The sequence below is a fragment of the Erinaceus europaeus genome, chromosome 4 (assembly GCF_950295315.1).
Source record: "Erinaceus europaeus chromosome 4, mEriEur2.1, whole genome shotgun sequence".
NCBI lineage: Eukaryota > Metazoa > Chordata > Mammalia > Eulipotyphla > Erinaceidae > Erinaceus > Erinaceus europaeus.
Window position 1 is genome coordinate 143858863 of NC_080165.1, and position 20956 is coordinate 143879818.

The 20956-nt window shown below is 49.0% G+C and overlaps 1 protein-coding gene and 1 non-coding gene across 3 annotated transcripts in view; both read left to right on the forward strand.

Moving 5' to 3' along the window:
- Nucleotides 1-6866: 6866 nt before the first annotated feature.
- BEND3 (BEN domain containing 3) overlaps nt 6867-20956 on the forward strand; it is a 45567-nt gene continuing 31477 nt past the window's right edge. The window contains exon 1 of one of the 2 annotated variants that reach the window (XM_060190683.1): nt 6867-7006. The gene's annotated coding sequence lies outside the window, so the exon portion shown is untranslated. The remainder of the gene's footprint in view (nt 7007-20956) is intronic. The other variant, XM_060190684.1, reaches the window with a different exon arrangement.
- Nucleotides 15041-15144, forward strand: LOC132538435 (U6 spliceosomal RNA). The gene has a single exon (XR_009549802.1). It is a non-coding gene; the product is annotated as a U6 spliceosomal RNA (small nuclear RNA).

The following is a 20956-nucleotide window of genomic DNA, read 5'->3' on the forward strand; positions in this document are numbered from 1 at the left end:
CCCACTGTGCTACTGCCGGACTCCCGAAAGTCTTTTTTTTACATAACCACTATGCTGTCTCTCAGACATTGCATTTTTTTTTTTTTTTTGCCTCCAGGGTTATTGCTGGGGCTCAGTGCCTGCACCATGAACCCACTGCTCCTGGAGGCCATTTTTTTCCCCCTTTTGTTGCCCTTGTTGTGGTTATTATTATTGTTGTTAATGTCATTCGTTGTTGGATAGGACAGAGAGAAATGGAGAGAGGAGGGGAAGACAGAGAGGGGGAGAGAAAGACAGACACCTGCAGACCTGCTTCACTGCTTGTGAAGCAACTCCCCTGCAGGTGGGGAGCCGGGGGCTTGAACCCGGGTCCTAACGCCGCACGTGGCACAAAGCGCTGTGCTACCACCTGATCCCCCCCCTTTTTTTTTAAAAAAAAAAAAACAGAGCACTAATCAGCTCTGGCTTATGTTGGTGCTGGGGATTGAACCTGGGACTTCTGAGTCTCAGACATGAGAGTCTCTTTACAGAACCATTATGCTCTCTACCCCCCACCTTATCTCCTTTTTAAATTTTTAACAGACTCTGATTGGTTGGGAAATCAGTCCTCTTGCACTTTGCTTCCAGTTAGTTCTGCAACCGTGTAATCAGTGAGGAGAGCCTTAGGCGCCCTCCTGGGCTTGGGGGCTGCTGGCTGCACTGCCTCCAGCCAGCACTCAGGGCTCCACAATGAGCTACAGTTGGAATTGGCATTTGTTTTCTCAAGGGCTTGCAATTTTTTTTTTTTTCTTTTCCAGAATCCTATTGTGCAAGCCAGATTCTCAGTTAAAATCAGATCTAATGACTGTGTTGGGTACTTAACATCTCAAGTTGTTATCAATTATTAAATAGTTCTACACAGAACAAAAACCCACCCAGCTTAACTTCGCAGCTTTTCATGCAAAACCTCATCTCCCCTCATGGAGTCATGCCATTTATTGGCTTCTGACTCCATTCAAGTTACTCATTATTTTCACCCAGAGCACAAGTACCCTGGAGTGGGTAAGGGAGATAGCATAGTGGCTATGCAAAAAGATTTTCATGTTCTGAGGCTTTAAAGTCCAATGAAATATTGAAAAAAGATGTACATCTAATTCAGAAATGGGGGAACCACACAACTCTGGTGGAGGGTGTGATGATGTAAACTTATCATGGACAGGTGTTTCGTGAAATGCTGTTAAACCACTAAAAGGAAGAGGAGAAGGAAGAAGAGGAGGAGGAGGTTGGGGGAGCGCTGGGTAGTGGCGCACGCACCTGGCTGAGTTCACGTTATAATGCCCAAGGACCCAGGTTCAAGCCCCGGGTTTCCACCTGCAGGGGGAAGTGTCACAATTGGTGAAGCAGTGTTGCAGGTATCTGTCATCTCTCTATCTATCATCTCTACTTCCCCCCTGCTCTCAATTTTTGACTATCTCTATTATACATATATATATAGAAGGTTGGGGTGGTTCGGGAGGTGGCACAGTGGATAAAAGCAGTGGACTCTCAACCATGAGGTCCTGAGTTCAATCCCCAGAAGCACATGTATCAGAGTGATGTCTGGTCCTTTCTCTCTCTGCCTATCTTTCTCATAAATAAATAAATTCTTTAAAAAATAAAAAAAATAATAAAGAAGGTTGGGGGTGTGCTTGGGGCCCTGGTTAGAGGGCCCTCACCACCGAGGTTCAGCCTGTCTCCATCTGTGAGTGGGGAGAAACTTCATGAGTGGTGAGGCAGTGCTGCAGGTCTCCCTCTCTCACCCTTTCTAGCTCTCCCTCTTATTTATTTATTTATTTTAATTAAAAAATTTTTTTAAAAATATTTATTTTATTTATTTATTCCCTTTTGTTGCCCTTGTTGTCTTATTGTTGTAGTTATTATTGTTGTTGTCGTTGTTGGATAGGACAGAGAGAAATGGAGAGAGGAGGGGAAGACAGAGAGGAGGAGAGAAAGACAGATACCTGCAGACCTGCTTCACCGCCTGTGAAGCGACTCCCCTGCAGGTGGGGAGCCGGGGTTCGAACCGGGATCCTTATGCCCGTCCTTGTGCTTTGCGCCACCTGCGCTTAACCCGCTGCACTACAGCCCGACTCCCCAATTAAAAAAATTTTTAAAAATTCTATTTATTTATTCCCTTTTGTTGCCCTTTTTTGTTGTTGTTGTTGTAGTTATTATTGTTGTTATGTTGATATCGCTTGTTGTTGGATAGGACAGAGAGAAATGGAGAGAGGAGGGGAAGACAGAGAGGGGGAGAGAAAGACAGACACCTGCAGACCTGCTTCACAGTCTGTGAAGTGACTCCCTTGCAGGTGGGGAGCCGGGGGCTTGAACCGGGATCCTCACGCCGGTCCTTGTGCCACCTATTTTATTTTATTTATTTATTTACCAGAGCACTGTTCAGTTCTGGTTTATGGTGGTGCAGGGGACTGAACCTTGGACTTTGGAGCCTCAGGCATGAGAGTCTCTTTGCATAACCATTATGCTATGTACCCTCTGCCCATATCTCTCCCTCTTATCTCAATTCCTCCTTTCAAATAAAAGAAGGGGGAGGGGGGCCCAAGCAAACCTGGAAAATTCAGGTTTTTATCCTTTTTTTTTTTTATTATTCATGTTCATGTGAGAGACAGGACTAGCCTGAGAGAGAGCTAGGGCATCCCTGGCACGTGTGCTGCCGGGGATCAAACTTGGGACCTGTGCTTGAGTCCACTGCTTGAACCACTCAGATTTTTATTTTATTCAGGTCTTTATATACATCCCCTCTTTTTTTGCCTCTAGGATTATTATTGGGGCTCAGTACCGGCACTAAGAATCCACTGCTCCTATTGGCCATTTTTTTATTGGACAGGACAGAGAGAATTTGACAGGAGAGGAGGAGGGGAAGATAGACAACTGCAGACCTGCTTCACAGCTTGTGAAGTAACCCCCCTACCACGCGCCTCACAGGTGGGAAGTTGAGGCCTCGAACCAGGCTCCTTGCGCATGGGTCCTTGTACTAGCTACTATGTGCGCCTAACCTGGTGTGCCACCACCTGGCCCCTATATCCATCATTATGGACCATAAACAGCTACTCTTGTTGACTTAGTGTTACTTTGGGCAAGAATTGTGTTTATTTTTGAAATAATTATTATCTACATTATTATTATCACTATTTTTTAAGAGTCAACACACATTTTCTTTGAATTATCTTCATTTATTTATTTATTGGATCGAGAAAGCCAGAAGGAAAGGGGAGATAGAGAGGGAGACAGAGAGACACCTGCAGCCCTACTTCACCACTTGCTCTCCCCCTGCCGATGGGGACCGGGGGCTCAAACCCAGGTCTTTTCGCACTGTGATGTGCGCTCAACCAGGTGTGCTACCACCGGCCCCTTATTATCACTATTTTAGATAAACAGAAACTTATTTTAGATAAGGTAGAGAGCGAAAGAGACTATATAGCACCAAAGCTTTCTTCGGTGAGGTGGGGGCTGGACTTTAAATCTGGATGACACACATGGCAAAGCAGTGCAGTTTCCAAATGAGCTATTTTGCCAGGGACAGTGATTTTTATTCCTCTTTCCACTTTATTCTGTATTTTAATACGGCATTTTCTCCAGTAGCATTTTCTGGACTATTATTATTTTCTTGTTAAAGACCTCAAAGTACTATTGGAATATGACTATTCCAATGAATTTGTTTCACCTTGATGTGTTTGCTTTTCTCATGAAAAACTAATACAAAGCGCAGGAGTAGATAGCATAATGGTTATTCAAACAGACTCTCATGCCTGAGGCTCCGAAGTCCCAGGTTCAATCCTCCACAACACTATAAGCCAGAATTGAGCAGTGCTCTGGTGTTGCTCTCAGTGTCTTTCTCTCTCTCAAAAATAAAATAAATAAAATAATAATAATAAAAAAGGCTGGGGAAGACAACATAATGGTTATGCAAAAGACTTTCATGCCTGAGGCGCCAAAGTCCCAGGTTCAATCCCCAGCCCTACCATAAACTAGAGCTGAGCAGTGCTCTGGTAGCTCTCTGTGTGTATCTTTCTGTGTCTCTTTCATTAAAAATAAATAAATAAATAAACTAATACAAACTGGGCTGGGGAGATAGCATTAGAGTTATGAAAAGAATTGCATGCCTGAGGCACCAAAGGTTCCAGGTTCAACTCTCAAGAGCAGACTAGTACTCTGGTAAAAATAAATAAATACCGAACTAGGGCTTGGGAGATAGCATTATGGTTATGCAAAAGACTTTTATGCCAGAGGCTCTAGAGTTCCAAGTTCAGTTCTCTACACCACCAGAAGCTAGAGCTGAGCAGTGCTGGAAAGTAGGTACTTTGGGGGGCCAGGCAGTGGTGCACCTTGCTGAACACACATTACCATGCAAAAGGACCTGGGTTTGAGTTCCAAGTTCTTCCCAACCTGCAGGGTGGAAGCTTCACTAGTGGTGAAGCTGTGCTGCAGTTATCTGTCTGTCTGTCTGTCTGTCTATCTCCGCCTTCTACTCTCAATTTCTCTGTCCTATCTAAAAATATAGAAAACAAAAGAAAATAATTTTCTTTCCATTGCTATTTGATAGTTTTGAAGGACAGTTCAATTTAAGTATTTAAGTTATCAATTTATGCAAATTAAGACACCGAATTTTCAGTAAACTCACTAAGATAGGATTCGGAAAGTCAGCCACACTCCTTTAAGTGTGTGCTAATAAGATTTCACTTGGAGAAAACTTAGGTACCAAGCAGACATAGAAATGAATAGTTACTATTATTTTACTTTTATCTGATTTCTCCTTAAATAGCTGAGTAGTTACAGGGAACGACTGCCTAAAGAAATAGCAAGGTACAACACTCTTAACTAGTCCACTCATCTTAAAAAAAAAAAAAAAAAAACAAGGTCACTCTACATTTTTAAGTAGTATCCGCACAGAGGTTTTGAAATGCAAAATGAGCTTAAAGGCTAGTATTTACTCACTGGAAAGTCCTAGAAAACTGAAATAAACTTAAAAAACTTAAAACTGAAGGGCAGCCGAAAACTCCCTGATCTGTTCTGTCAAGCGACGTGTTGTTTCTACGAGTAATTTTGTATGCTAGTGGAAAAGTCAAGTTCCAAAGGCCGAAACCGATGAGCCCCCATTCTGTCTTCTGGGACCGTATAAATTAACCCAAACTATTCTTTTCCAAGCGATGCTCCTCCCCCCCCTTCCCTCCGCCTTGTTTTAAATGTAGATAAGGGAGACTCAAGTCTTTTGAATTTGAAGGGCTGGTATCTCGGCCCCATTATTTTCGTCGCCCCGTTTTAAATGACACTGGGCACGTAGAGATTCTTCTGGGAAAGCCCCCCAGGACGCAGAGCTGGGAACTGCAAAACTAACTGCCGGCTGGTTTTTGCATAGCCATTACTCCGGTGCAAACACCGTTCGCGAATGTTCCACGCAGCGCTTCCAAAAAGTCTCCCATCACCTTGTGCCTTTGAGATTTTCAAAATGGAAGGGAACCCGCACAAACACTCAGTTCCCAATCGGAGTGGTCTGGAGGAGGACACGGCCGTCCCAGCCCGCCTGCGAATTCAAACCCTCCCCGCTCCCGGGCGGCTGGAAGCCGGCGTCCGCCTCCTCGCCAGCCGCGTTCTACCTATTGACGGAGCGCGCCGGGCTGGGCCACATGGCTCGCTCTGGCAGCCAGTCAGCTGGGAGCAGCCGATGGGATCATTTGCATTTTTCTTCTTTTTCTACTTTCTCCGAGCGGCAAACTAAAAGCTTAAAAAAAAAAAAAAAGTCATAAAAACTTGCAGGTCCTCGTTGGCTAACCCAGTGGGGCCGGGCTTCCCTGGTCTTCACACGCCACACCCGGTTAAGTCACTGAGACTTGGGAAAACAGAGGTGGCTGGGGGGCGGGCGGCAGTGGCGGGGGGGGGGGATCGGTTTCATAGTCTCTCAGCTTGGGATCTATGAGGCCGTGGTGTGTCGAGTAGGCAAAGTCGGGCAGTCCTTTCTATTACTGCAATTATTATTATTATTATTATTATCTGCGTCGGTGACTTGCGTGTGTGTTCCCCTGTTCCGGGGCTATTTCCAGCCCCGCGGGTTTGCCCGTGTGGCGTGTGGCTGCCTGCGAGCGCGCACCGGGGACTCGCTCCAGCCCCAACTTGGAGCCGCGAGGCGAAGGCGGCTTCTTCTCAGCGCCTCGAGGGCAGCCGCCCGCCGGGGAGGGAGGCGGAGGGAGTGGCCTGGGCCCGCGGCTCCCAGCGCCCGGGTCGCGCTCCCGCCGCCTCCATGCCGGGCCCGCAGGGGCCACCCCGGGCCCCCTGGCCTTTGTGCCGAGCGGGGCGCCGCGACAGCAGCCTGGGCCGGGCGGTGGTGGCGGCGGCGGCGGCGCAGGGTCCCAGCCTCCCGGGCGCGGGAGGGCAGAGGTGTTCCCCACGGCGGCTGTCCCGCGGAGGAAGAAAGGGGAAAGAAAAAAAGAGAAAGAAAAGTCGAAAAAGGGGTTTTTCAGGTCCAACTCCCCGGGCCCGGGAAAGCACGTTTCCGCGCCATGACTCGCGGGGGGGACGCACAAGCCGCGCGGGAGCCGCTGCCGGTCGGCGCGCCGTGGGCGCATGGCCGCCGCCCCCCCCCCGCCCGGGGCCCACGTGGAGCGCGCGCCCAGCTCCCCGCCGCGGCCGTTCACGCCCGAGCGCCGCCGCCGGTCCCGCGTGTGCCCCGCTGAGGGGGAGGGGCGGGCCGGGGGTGGGGGCGGAGGGGTTGTGGTTCCACTGCAGCGGGGGCTCTTGTGTCCTTGTGCGGAAATGACACACGGAGTCCCGTCACGTCACGCGAGAGCGCAGCGCACGGACACACAGACAAAGAGAGGGGGAGATACACGGCGCCCGCCCGCCGCCCCCAGCCGCCGCCCGGGTCGTCCCCGGCCGGGCCCCTCCGCGCGCGGCCCCCCACTCCCGGCTCCCGCGCCGCCCCCACCCCGGCTCCCCCACGTGGCGCCCGGACTCGGCGCGGGCCCTCGCGCCGCAAACTACACAACTCGCGTCCCAGGTAAGTGCGGGGCGGAGGGAGCCGGGCCGCGCGCTGCTAGCAGGCGGCGCCGGGGCAGGAGGACGGGGAGAGGGGGAGCGCGAGGAGGGCGAGCGAGCGGGCGGGCGGGCGGGAGAGAGAGCGAGCGAGCGAGCGAGCGAGGCTGCGACATCCATGCCGGGGTGGGGGCGGGCGCAGGGGAGGGGACGCGAAGGGGGGCTGCTCCGAGCGCGCCCGCCGCCGACAAGCGCCCACTCCGCGCAGGGTCGCGGCGCCCGAGCCCAGCCCGGCACCCACGGGCTCGCCCAGCCCATTGTGCCGCGCGCCCCTTTGTGCCCGCTCGGAACGCGGCGGCACCATGGCGCTCCGGGGAGCGCGCCGCCGCGCGGGGCCGGGGAGGGGGGCCGCCGAGTGGAACCTCCCGCGCCGCCGCCGCCGCCCGCCCGCCCCACTCGCGCCGCTCCCCGGGGCCCCGCGCCACCCCCGCCGGGCGCCGCGATGGCGCGGCCGGGGCCGCCGGAAGGCTCCGCGGCGGTGGGCTCGGTGATCGCGAGCGGCCGGGCCGCGGCGGCGGCGGCGGCGGGGAACCGATCGGGCGTCGGGAGGGGGCCGCCGCCGCCGCCGCCGCCGCCGCCGGAACCGCGCAGCCGGAGCCTTGGCCGGGGCGGGGGGCGGGGACTGCAGGGAGATGCGGAGCGTGAGGCTGGAAGCCGGAGCGGCCGCTCGCTGCCCGGGAGGAACGGAGCCTCCCGAGTCTCTGCAAATGGAGCGCGGCAGGCCCGCGGCGGCCGGCGGCTCGCACACACGGGCCCCGCCGCCAGGGGGCGCGGGCTCCCTCCCCGGCCGTCCACGGCGCGCTGCGCGGTTCCCGCTGCCCGGGAGCTGGAGGCGGGCCCGGCGCCCTGGCTGTGCGCGCCGCGGCGGCTGGCGTGCGGCCTTCCCGGCCGGCCGCGGGGCCGCAGCCTGGGCTGAGCGCGGGGGCCTCCACGCGCTCCTCGCCCTCTGGGCGCGTCGTGCCGCAGCGCTGGCCCGGACCTTGCTCGGCGCGGTCTTCTTTCCCTTGGCGAGGTGGTTTTTTATTTTAATTTTAATTTAGTTTGATTTTATCGGGTTCTCTTAGGGGTAGACGGGTTTGATGGCTCAGGTGCCCGGTCTGGAAGCCCTGGAAACCGTGAGAAAGGCTGACCGGACACGGGTGCACGGAGCGGGGCACAGCAGCAATGCCCAGCTTCACTTTGTTCCGGAAACTTGTGAATAAATATTGAGCGCCAGGATAAAGCTGGGATCGCGGGACGCTCGAGCAAGAGAGTGCCTTTCCAGGCTGATGAATGGGATTGCTTTTATTATTCACATGCCCGGTGCCGCCGCCTCCGGTTTTTAAAAAAAAATTTTTTTTTTTTTAATAAACCTTTCATTGGTAGATCATCTGGTATGTAGCTGCGCGGGACTGTTAGCCGCCTTTATCTGTAATCCTGAGATCTAGGCAACTGTGTATCTTAGAGGAAGGTTTACATCCTCAGCCACTAACCCAGTGTCTCACAACTTAGTAGCTGCGCAGTAAATAGTTGCTAGAGGAAAGGAGAGCCTTGTGGGATTCGGGAGAAAGGACGGGCCTATGCAGCCAACTAGTTACTGGGTTAAGTGGTGTGTGTGTATATATATGTATATGTATATGTATGTTATGGTATATGCATGGCCCAAGAGATGAAGTTTAGGGAGAAAACCAGAGTGTTTAAAACGTGCCAATTAAAAACTCACGCCACTGAAAGTGAATCTCGGGAGGAGACTCATCTCTTAGAAGTTACTTAACAGAGTAATAGAGGGCTTCCCCCCCCCCCCCCAGTTCCTTAGCTCTCATTTGTGATGGATGGTGCTGGGGCCTGAATCTGGAGCCTCAGGAAAAGCTTTTTGCATGACCAGTATGCTATCTCCCTAGCCCAACAGGAAAGTTGTTTTTTTAATTCTGTTTAAATGAGAGATAGAGATTGAAAGATAGAAAAATAACTCTGCTCAGCTCTGGCTAATGGTGTTGGGGATTGAAACTAGGACCTCAGGGCCGCCAGCATGGAAGTCTTTTGCATAACCATTATGCTGTCTCCCCAGCCAGAACAAAATTTACATCCTCTCCTCACCCCACCGCCCCACCCCCACACAGTGAGAGCACTAATGGCAGTGGGGCAGTTAAGACCTAGCCGACAATATAGTCAAGGATTGATCGATTTTTTTAACCAGAGCACTGCTCAGCTCTGGCTTATGGTGGTGTGGGGGATTGAACTTGGGACTTTGGAGCCTCAGGCATGAGAGTCTCTTTGCATAACTATTATGCTATCTACCCTCAGCCCTTAAGTATTTATTAATAAGAGAAAGGGATGGAGGAGAGAGACAATGAGAATCAGCATCCGTCTGCCACAGAGATGGATAACCAGATGGAACTCTATCTCATGCCTGAGAGTCCAAGCTTTATCACCTCCTGGACTGCTAAAGATTTTTTTTTTTCTTAAGTGATTTACAAGAATATAAAATAGAATTCTGGGAGGTGGCACAGTGGATAAGGCAATTGGACTGTCAAGCATGAGTTCAGTCCCCAGCAGCACATGTACCAGAGTGATGTCTGTTTTTTCTCGCCTATCTTTCTCACTAATAAATAAATAAAATCTTTAAAAAAAAAATAGGAGTATAGTTTCATTCCCCCCCTTTTTTTTGGTCTGTTCATTTTTTTCCTCCAAGTTCATAATTTATCACCCAAATTCTCACATGAATTGCTGTGCACTTCTCCAGCCCTGTGGGAACTGAGCAGGTGAGGTACAGGTTAGACTTCATTTGTGCTGCTTTCACAGTTGGAGACTTTTTATTATTATTATTTTTATTTATTTTATTCCCCTTTGTTGCCCTTGTTTTATTGTTGTTGTAGTTATTATTGTTGTAGTTGTTGTTGGATAGGACAGAGAGAAATGGAGAGAGGAGGGGAAGACAGAGGGGGAGAGAAAGACAGACACCTGCAGACCTGCTTTTCACTCTCCTGCGGGGGGGGGGGGGGGGGGGCTGGATCCTGATGCCGGTCCTTAACGCTTTGCGCCACCTGCTGCGCCACCGCCTGACTCCCAATTTTTTAAAGTTTTTAATTTTTTTATTTTTTAACCAGAGCACTGTTCAGCTCTGGCTTATGGTGGTGCGGGGGATTGAACCTGGGACTTTGGAGCCTCAGGCATGAGTCTGTTTGCATAACCATTATGCTACCTACCCTCCGCTGGAGATTTTTTTAGACCTAAATTTGAAGAGCAGGACCAGCAGTGCCTGCCTCTACGTGTGGCCAGCACACAATTCATTCTACTTGTGGGGGTTGAATTTATTTATTTATTAATTTTTTAATCAGAGCTCTGCTCAGCTCTGGCTTATGGTGCTGCAGGGGATTGAACCTGGAGCCTCAGGCTTGACAGTCTGTTTGCATAACCATTATGTTATCTACCCCTACTCTGAAATGGTTTTTAATGCCTGTGAGCTGGGATTGGGCATCAGCTTCCGACCATCCGTGATCCTGATCTTCAAAAAGGTAAAAAGATTGAGATGGCGTCCTTTGGTGTCCTCAGCCCCACTAGAAGATGCCTCCTCCTGGTGCCTTCCATTGCACTCCTTTGATGGCTTTATTATTGTTGTTATTGAAACTTATTTACTGTGTAGACACAGCCAGAAATTGAGAGGGAAGGGGAAGATAGAGAGGGAGAGAGACAGACACCTGCAGCCCTGCTTCACCACTTGTGAAGCTTTTCCCCTGCAGGTGGGGGTTGGGGGCTCAAACCTGGAGCCTCCTGGATTGTAACATGTGCACTCAACCAGGTGAGCCACCACCTGACCCGTTCGTTTGTTTTTTAGATTTGTTTATGGAGAGCTAGCCAGAGCACCACTCTAGCACATGCAGTTCTGGGGGTTAAAACTTGAGGCCCCGGGGGCCTGCCTGGTGGTGGCGCTCTTGGTCAAGCACACTCTACCATGTGCAAGAACTGCGGTTCCAGCCCCTGCTCTCCCCCTGCAAGGGGGAAGCTTTAAGAGCAGTGAAGCCTGTACTGCAGCTGTCGCTCTGTCTAGTTCCCTCTCTGTGCCCCCTCCCCTCTCATTTTCTGTCCTGTCAAATAAATAAACACATAAGTAAATTAAAAAATCTTTTAAAAAATTAAAATTCTCATGCTTGAGCATCCAATGCTTAATCCACTGTGCCATCTCCTGGGCCTACGGACTTTTTTTTTTTTTTTAAAGAAGACTAAGTGGTCTAGGAGGTGGTTCGGTGGATAAAGTATCGGACTCTCAAGCATGAGGTCCTGAATTCAATCCCCAGCAACACATGTACCAGAGTGATGCCTGGTTCTTTCTCTTTAATAAATAGTAAAAAAAAAAATTAAATATACAGTCCAGGAGGTAGATAAAGTAAGTGTTAGGCTTATTTATTTATTTTTATCAGAGCAGTGCTCAGCTCTGGCTTATGGTGGAGTTGGGGGTTGAACCTGGGACTTGAGAACTTCAGGCATGAAAGTCTCTTCACATAACCATTACGCTATACCCAAGTGTTGGACTCTTTTTTTTTTTTAAGATTTTATTTATTTATGAGAAAGATAGGAGGAGAGAGAAAGAACCAGCCATCACTCTGGTACATGTGCTGCCGGGGATTGAACTCAGGCAGGACCTCATGCTTGAGAGTCCAAAGCTTTATCACTGTGCCACCTCCCAGACCACAAGTGTTGGACTCTTAAGCATGAGGTCCTTCCTGAGTTCAATCCCCAGCACTGAATGTAGCAAGCCGATTGATGTCTGGTTCTCTTTCTCCCTCTCTTCTATCTCTGTCAGTAATAAGAGTATTTAAAAGGGGGGGAGGGGAAGGAAACCATGAAATGATTTATTTATTTTCCCTTTTGTTGCCCTTTTTTTTTTATTGTTGTTATTGATGTCGTTGTTGGATAGGACAGAGAGAGATGGGGAAGACAGAGGGGGAGAGAAAGACAGACACCTGCAGACCTGCTTCACTGCCCTCCAGGATGCAGTGATCTCCTGTTTCTCTCTTTCCCTCTCCCTCTTTCCCCCAGGTTCCCTTGTCCCTTTGGGCAAGGTTTCTACCCTGGTGTCTAATAATTTCAATGAGGAAAGTTCTGCTGGCCAGGCGTGGAAAGCCTGGTTACCTGCACATGTTACAGTGAAAGAAGAAAATTGGAAGAAGCCCTGATAGTGGTTTGATTAGATGAAAATACAATTCCCCTGTGGGAACCTTGCTTTCAGAGCTGTCTGGGAAGCTCTTGAAGCCAGGAGGAATGAAGCAGTATGCTACTCCAACCCCCAGCGCAGGATGTTGAGAACTGGCACAGCTGATGGAGTGCTGGACATGAAAAAAGCGTGAGGTCTTGAGTCTGAGCCCTGAAATCTCGTGTCAGAGTGACGCTTGAGTCCCAACACTTCATCTACTATGTCACCTCCCAGGGCCACCATCCGCCCCTGAAAAGGACTTTTCTTTAAAGATTTTATTGTTACTTAGACTTGTATAGTATTCTTTTAAATTTTATTTTTATTTTTTATTTTGCCTCCAGGGTTATTGCTGGGGCTCAGTGCCTGCACCATGAATCCACTGCTCCTGGAGGCTATTTTTTACCTTTTGTTGCCCTTGTTTTATCGTTGTTGTGGTTATTATTACTATTGTTACTGATGTTGTTAGATAGGACAGAGAGAAATGGAGAGAGGTGGGGTAGAGGGGGGGGGGCAGGGGGGGGCAGGGGGGGAGAAAAACAGACACCTGCAGACCTGCTTCACCTGCAGGTGGGAAGCCGGGGTCTCGAACCCAGATCCTTAAACACTGTAACGTGCGCCAGGAGTGCCACTATCTAGCCCCAGAGGGGATTTAAAAAAAAAAGCATTTATTTCATGGGAAAGAATGAGAGCAGCCAGACCACCATTCCCACATCCTCAGTGCTGGGGGTTGCGGGGGATACCAGTCGCCGGCTCCAGGCTGCAGACTGGATACCTACCTACCTGCCTCCGTAGCATCACTTTGCTCCTGCTGTTTCTTTTTTAAATCTCTATTTACTTATTGGATAGAGACAGCCAGAAAGCAAGAGGGAAGGGGGATAGAGAGGAAGAGAGACAGAGAGACACCTGCGGCCCTTGCTTCACCGGTAGGTCGTAAAGCTTTCCCCCTGCGGGTGGGGACCGGGGGCTCCAACCTGGGTCCTTGCGGTTGTGACCTGTGCGCTCAATCAGGTGTGTCACCACCACGCAGCGGCCCCTTCTCTCGCTGTTTCTTTGTCTCTCCAGATTGGATAATCCTCTTCACCCGCTTCTGAACCCTCCATGATCCCCTGAAAATCATAATTTCAGCCCAGAGCTGAAAATTGTGGCTTCTGCAACTAGCTGCCCCATGGGACCTGTGCTCGCCCAGCTGAGCGTCCTGCGGGCTGGCAGCAGTCCGGTGCTGGTCCATTCAGGGCGGCTCTGAATACCTAGTGTCGGGGCAGGGGCGACGAAATAATGGCTGTGCAAAAAACTTTGCCGCCGACACTCCAAAGTCTCAGTCTCGATGTCTAGCACCACCATAAGCCAGAGTGGAGTAATGCCCTGGTTTAAAAAAAAAAAAAAAAAAAAAGCAGGGAGTCGGGCGGTAGCGCAGCGGGTTAAGCGCACGTGGCACAAGGATCCCGGTTCGAGCCCCGGCTCCCCACCTGCAGGGGAGTCGCTTCACAGGCGGTGAAGCAGGTCTGCAGGTGTCTGTCTTTCTCTCCCCCTCTCTGTCTTCCCTTCCTCTCTCCATTTCTCTCTGTCCTGTCCAACAATGACAACATCAGTAACCACAACAATTACAGCAATAAAACAAGGGCAACAAAAGGAAATAAATATTAAAAAAAACAAAACATGGTGTGGTAATCACTTAATGGTAACATTATTTTAAAAAAAACATGGCTTTATTAATCTTTGAAAATTTTTTTGTTTGTTTTTACCTTTTAAAAATATTAACACAAGAGAGGGAGAGCCAGAGCTTTAGTGCCAGGGGCTGAACTCAGGATCTCACACTTCATCCTGCCATTCAGTGCGCCGCCTCCGGTGCCCAGACAGACTTGCTTTAGACTGGAGTTTTTATCTGTAGCTCACTTTTTTAAATAATTTTTTTTTTAGACTTTATTTTTTTATTCATGAGAAAGATAGGAGGAGAGAAAGAACCAGCCATCACTCTGGTACATGTGCTGCCAGGGATTGAACTCAGGACCTCATGCTTGAGAGTCTAGTGCCTTAGCCACTGCACCACCTCCAGGACCACGCAGCTCACTTTTTTTTAAAAAGTGATTTAATACAGATTAACAAGATTTTAAGATAAGGGATACAATTCCCACCACCAGAGTTCCGTGTCCCATCCCCTTCATTGGAAGCTTTCCTGTTCCTTGTCCCTCTGGGAGTATGCACTAAAATTCTTTATGGGGTGCCGAAGGTGGAAGGTCTGGCTTCTGTAATTGCTTCTCTGTTGGCAGGTGAGTCTACACCTCCAGCCTGTGTCTATCTTTTTCTAGTGGGGTAGGGCTCTGGGGAGGTGGGGTTCCAGGACACGTTGGTGAGGTTGTCTGTCCAGGGAGGTCAGATTAGCATCATGGCAGCATCTGCAACTTGGTGGCAGAAAGGTGGTGAGATATAAAACAGGACAAATTGGGGGTTGGATGGTGGCGCAGCGGGTTAAGTGCAGGTGGCGCAAAGCGCAAGGACCAGCGTAAGGATCCCGGTTCGAGCCCCCGGCTCCCCACCTTCAGGGGAGTCGCTTCACAGGCGGTGAAGCAGGTCTGCAGGTGTCTGTCTTTCTCTCCCCCTCTCTGTCTCCCCCTCTTCTCTCCATTTCTCTCTGTCCTACCCAACAATGAACAACATCAACAATGGAAATAATAATAACCACAACGAGGCTACAACAACAAGGGCAACAAAAGGGGGGAAATGGCCTCCAGGAGCGGTGGATTCATGGTGCAGGCACCGAGCCCAGCAATAACCCTGGAGGGAAAAAGCAAAAAAAAAAAAAAAAAGGACAAATTGTCTAGTACCCAGGATGCTCACTTCGGCAGGACATATACTAAAACTGAAACAATACAGAGTAGATGAGCATGGCCCCTGTGCCAGGATGACACGAAATTTGTGAAGCATCCCATATTGAAAAAATAAAAAATAATAATAGGAATCTAAAGGTAAGAATAGAGCAGATGGAACTAAGGTTTTTTTTTTTTTAATCCCTTTTGTTGCCCTTTTTTAAAAAAAAATTTATTTCTTTATTGGGGAATTAATGTTTTACATTCAACAGTAAATACAATAGTTTGTTCATGCATAACATTCCCCAGTTTCCCATTTAACAATACAACCCCCACTATGTCATTTATCATCCTTCATGGACCTGTATTCTCCCACCCACCCACCCCAGAGTCTTTTACTTTGGTGCGATATGCCAATTCCATTTCAGGTTCTACTTGTACCCTTTTTTTTTATTGTTGTTATTGCATAGAACAGAGAGAAATGGAGAGAGGAGGAGAGATAGACACCTGCAGACCTGCTTCACCGCTAGTGAAGCGACTCCCCTGCAAGTGGGGAGCCGGGGGCTTGAACCGGGATCCTTACGCTGGTCCTTGCGCTTTGCGCCATGCGCACTTAACCTGCTGCCGCCTGGGCCCCTCAGTGTATATTCCACAGGCCCCGTGACTTCGGTAATTTTTGCCTGGGCCTGATGGCTAACATGCAGGTGTGCCAAATGCATTGTCAGTGAAGATGGTTCAGAGTTGAGAATTAGACTAGAAAACTGGATTAGGGCAGAGAGTAGCTCCCAAATACGGGGAAAGTATATAAATACCATTAACTGTAAGCCCCATCGATCTGACCTAGGGCCTGTGTCTATTCATATTCAGCACAGGAGCCTGTGTGACCTCTGCATCCTTGTCAAGTGAGCTAATTCCATGGTCACGGCTAGGAACATTCTAGGCTGCACTCAGTCAGGACCCGTCTTCCTCGAGTGGCAGAGTATGTTGGCCCAGTCTGTCTCCCATTGTTGTTCCACACTGAGGGCGAGATCCTAGAGAGGGCCACCAGAGGGTTTATAGTGAGGTTCCTGATGGAAGTGACGATGGAGAGGGATCTGTTAGATAGAGGTCGAGGCCCATCATATCTATGTGAGAATCCCAGGATTCCTTGACCAGAGCCTCAGATAACGGGGTGCCCGCCTGGTAGTACGTAAAGGGTCTTCTTTAAGTTTTGCTGGTCTCGTCTTTTTTTTTTTTTTATTCCGTTTGTTGCCCTTGTTTTATTGTTGTAATTGTTATTGATATTGTCATTGTTGGATAGGACAGAGAAATGGAGAGAGAAGGGAAAGACAGAGAGGGGGGGAGAAAGACAGACACCTGCAGACCTGCTTCACCACCTGTGAAGCGACTCCCCTGCAGGTGGGGAGCTGGGGGCTCGAAGCGGGATCCTTATGCCGGTCCCTGCGCTTCATGCCGCCTGCACTTATCTTGCTGCGCTACTGCCCGACTCCCCCCCCCCCTTTTTTTTAATTTTTAAACTAGTGCACTGCTCATCTCTGGCTTCTGGTGGTACAGGGGTTCTGGTGAACCCGGGACTTTGGAGCCTCAAGCATGAGAGTCTCTGCATAACCTTTATGCTATCTACCCCTGCCCCAGTCTCTTGTCTTTATCCAGCTGTTGTCATCCTTACTCTGTCTGACAAGGTGAGACTTAAATTTGTTTGAGGAAAGTGAAGTTGGGGAGAGAAAGGTATCTAGGCCTAAGTAGGAAACACTTGATTAGGTTCTTTATGGTTTCTTTTGTAGGTCTTTCTCCTTGCTTGTGCTTACTGAGTCTAAGTCTACTCACTGCAGACGGTGGCACACTTCTCCTTGAAGGTCTGTGTTTTCCCTTATTCATGGATACTTACTTGTGTCCTTGCGCCGCCCTCTCATTGGGCTCTGCTGTATCAGGCCATGTGATTTTGTTAGGAAGTGCTCCATCTGAAATAGAACTAGGGAGTCCCATGAGTTAGGAGAGGTCTCACCAGAGTATTGGAGCTGCAGGGTTGACACCTCAGGCTTGGCGTGTCTGGACAGAAGTGAAGCATGAAAGGTGGCACTGGGGGCATCACTTTTTTAAAAAAATTTTTATTTATGAAAAGGAAACACTGACAAAAAGACACAAGAGAGGTACAACTCCACACAGTTCCCACCACCAGAATTCCATATCACATCCTATCCCCTCCCCTGTTAGCTTTCCTATTCTTTATCCCTCTGGGAGCATGGACCCAAGGTCACTGTGGGATGCAGAAGGTGGAAGGTCTGGCTTCTGTAATTGCTTCCCTGCTGAACATGGGCGTTGACAGGTGGATCCATACTCCCAGCCTGTCTCTCTCTTTCCCTAGTGGGGAAGGGCTCTGGGGAAGCAGAGCTCCAGGACACATTGGTGGGGTTGTCTGTCCAGGGAAGTCTGGTCGGCATTATGCTAGCATGTGGAACCTGGTGGCTGAAAAGAGTTTACATATAAAGCCAAACAAATTGTTGACTAATCATGAACCTAAAGGTTGGAATAGTTCAGATGGTGAGTTGGGGGGGTCTCCGTTTTGTAGATAGTTAGTAGGCCTATTTTAGTTATATTCCAAAGGGCTCATGACTATACTAGTTTTTATTTTTTATGTTTTTCCTGAGCCTGACATCTGCTATGCAGGTGGATCCAAATTATTGTCTGGGGAGATGATATCATGGCTGGAGAAAGGACCAGAGCATAGCTCAGCTCTGGCCAATGGAATTGAACCTAAGACTTTGGAGCTTCAGATATAAAAGTCTGTTTTTCAATCCGTATGTTGAAGTTAGCTTTTCAATTTTTTGTTCTCAATCTATAGCCCACCTCCTGCATGACTTCCCTGTTTCTGACCAGTGAAATGGTTTATATTCGTATCAATAAGGACTCCATTGCGTACATCACTTACTGATCATAATTGTGTTCAGACCACTAGTTTCAGCGTGGAACTGGTTAAGTGGAGGGTGGAGAGGTGGAGGCACGTGAGGAGTAACTTATACCAGACGCATACTGCCCAGTCCTTATCAGCTCATGTCACGAGAAAACACTTGCAAAAATGGGAAGTTTAGAGGAAACTCAGTTTTTACCTTCTAGGAAAATTAGTCAACACTGTCCAGTGAGTCACACGGGTGGCTGCTGGGGCGTCCCTCCTCCCTTCTGTGAGCCCCAGCTTCTGGATGGCAAGGCTAGAGTTACTCTTATGAGTTTGGTACCTCTACTATTAATGTCTGAGGAGGCCAGGGGAAACTTGGTGAGTGGAGCCTCTGAGTGGAGAAGACATCGTACTGAGTCACACTCCAAAGATGGCAGGCAGGCAGGCAGGGCTGTGCAGTAAGGATTGCAGGAGAGGGGTGGGGGGGGTAGATAGCATAATGGTTATGCAAAGAGACTCATCCCTGAGGCTTCAGAGTCCCAGGTTCAATCCCCTGAACTATTATAATCCAGAGCTGATCAGTCCTCTGGTAAAAAAAAAAAAAGATGGAAGGACTATGCGGGGCAGGCAGGGCTGCATGGGCTGTGCGGGGCAGGCAGGGCATTGCGGGGCTGCGCGGTTGCAGTTGTGCTTCTCTGCAGTCTGAAAGCCAAGGGAGGCAGCCCCAATTACAGATTTCGAAAATTGCCCTGGTTTTGTGTGTGGGGGCCCACTGGTATTTTTGAAACTGCATTCGCAGATGTGTCTAAAAATAAAGACAAATTGCAAACATGTCCTGCAAGTCCCATGGGCAGGATGCCACTGCCAAGGGAGCCGGCTTCTTAGAGCCTCCGGCTCCCAGCCACTCTGTGAACCCAGAGACCAGGCCCTGCACGAGGGGATGGCATGGGAACATTCTTCCCATCCTCGGGGAGCGCTATTTCAGTCTGCCCCTGCCAGTCTCTGTCTCTATTTCTCTTTCTTTTTTTTTTAACATTATTTATTTATTCCCTTTTGTTGCCCTTGTTGTTTTTTATTTTAGTTATTATTATTTTTGTCGTTGTTGGATAGGACAGAGAGATGGAGAGAGGAGGGGAAGACAGAGAGGGGGAGAGAAAGACAGGCACCTGCAGACCTGCTTCACCGCCTGTGAAGCGACGTCCCCTGCAGGTGGGGAGCTGGGCTCGAACTGGTCCTTGCGTTTTACACCACCTGTGCTTAACCTGCTGCGCGACAGCCTGACTCCCTCTATTTTTTTTTTTTAATTTATTTAATTTTTTTATTTATAAAAAGGAAACATTGACTAAACCATAGGATAAGAAGGGCACAACTTTGCACAGTTCCCACCACCAGAACTTCATATCCCATCCCCTCCCCTGATAGCTTTATTCTCTATCCCTCTGGGAGTATGGACCCAGGGTCATTGTGGGATGCAGAAGGTGGAAGGTCTGGCTTCTGTAATCGCTTCCTCGCTGAACATGGGTGTCTGTATTTCTTTAAGTTGAAAGATAAATCACTCAACTTTTAAAAAATTTGCCATTTATTTATTTATTTATTTAAAGATAGTGTTTATTTTTTTTTTAAGATTTTTTAAAAATTTATTTCTTTATTGGGGAATTAATGTTTTACATTCAACAGTAAATACAATAGTTTGTACATGTATAACATTCCCCAGTTTCCCATTTAACAATACAACCCCCACTATGTCAACTATCATCCTTCATGGACCTGTAAAGATTTTTTTTTTTAAATATTTATGTATTTTCCCTTTTGTTGCCCTTGTTGTTTAACATTGTTGTGGTTATTGATGTCCTTGTTGTTGGATAGCATAGAGAGAAATGGAGAGAGGAGGGGAAGACAGAGAGGGGGAGAGAAAGACAGACACCTGCAGACCTGCTTCACCACCTGTGAAGCGACTCCCCTGCAGGTGGGGAGCCGGAAGCTCAAACCAGGATCCTTATGCTGGTCTTTGCGCTTGGCGCCACGTGCGCTTAACCTGCGGCGCCACGTGCGCTTAACCCGCGGCGCCACCGCAAAGATAGTGTTTATTAATGAGATAGATAGGAAGAGAAAAAGATGGAACCGGACATCAGTCTGGTACATGCACTACGAGGGCTTGAACTTGGGACCTCATGCTTGAGACACTTTATCCACTGTGCCACCTCCTGGAATAAATATCCCTTTACTTGTGCAGTTTCAAAAATAGTTGCTAATAGAATACATTTTATTTATTTGTTTGTTTGGCTTTAGAGATAGAGAGAGAGCATGTGAACAGTAGAGACCGAAGCTTCCGTCGGTGTGGTGGAGGCTGGCGCCTGAACCGCATGCACAGCAGAGCCAGGCACTGTCCACACTGAAAGGCAGGGCAGAGGGCATAATGGGTCTGTAAAGAGACTCTGGTGCCGGAGGCTCTGAAGTCCCAGGTTCAGTCCTCCACACCACCATAAGCCAGAGCTGAGCAGTGCTCTGGTAAAATCATCATCATAATAAATAATAAAATAAAATAATTTAGAAAGAGACTTTAAAATTATTTTATATTTTAGTTTGCCCCCCAGGTTGTCACTGGGACTCGGTACCTGTATGAATCCACTGTTCCTGGTGGCCATTGCTCTCCTTTCCTCCTTCCTTCCTTCCTTCCTTCCTTCCTTCCTTCCCTCCCTCGCCCCCCTTTTTTTAAATATTTCATTTATTGATTAACGAGAGGGATAGGAAGAGAGAAAGAACCAGACATCACTCTAGCACATTTGCAGCCGAGGGTTGAACTCGGGACCTCATAAAGAGGCCAGCACTGTATCCACTGCACCACCTCCTGAACCACATTTTTTTTTTTAAGATTTTATTTATTTATGAGAAAGATAGGAGGTGAGAGAAAGAACCAGACATCACTCTGACACATGTGCTGCCGGGGGATCGAACTCAGGACCTCATGCCTGAGAGTCCAAAGCTTTATCACTGCACCATCACCAGGACTACTTTTTTTTTTTAATAGTGAGAACAAGAGGAGAGACA